We start from the raw sequence: 223 nt of genomic DNA on the forward strand, positions 1-223 counted from the left end.
CTTTTCAAGTTCAGGGTCCACCTGCTCGGCTCCAAGCCGTTTGTGATGTACACAGATCATGCGTCACTACGCACTGCGACTCAGTCGACCCACCTTTCGCAGAGGATGGCTAGATGGCTATCCTTCTTCGCAGAGTACAACTTCGAGGTGAAGTTTAAGCCGGGAAAGCAATATGCTTTGGCTGATGCGTTGTCACGCAGACCAGACTATGAGCTTGCTCATG

The sequence above is a fragment of the Plasmopara halstedii genome (genome assembly GCF_900000015.1).
Source record: "Plasmopara halstedii genome assembly, contig: Scaffold_525, whole genome shotgun sequence".
NCBI classification, from domain to species: Eukaryota; Oomycota; class Peronosporomycetes; order Peronosporales; family Peronosporaceae; genus Plasmopara; species Plasmopara halstedii.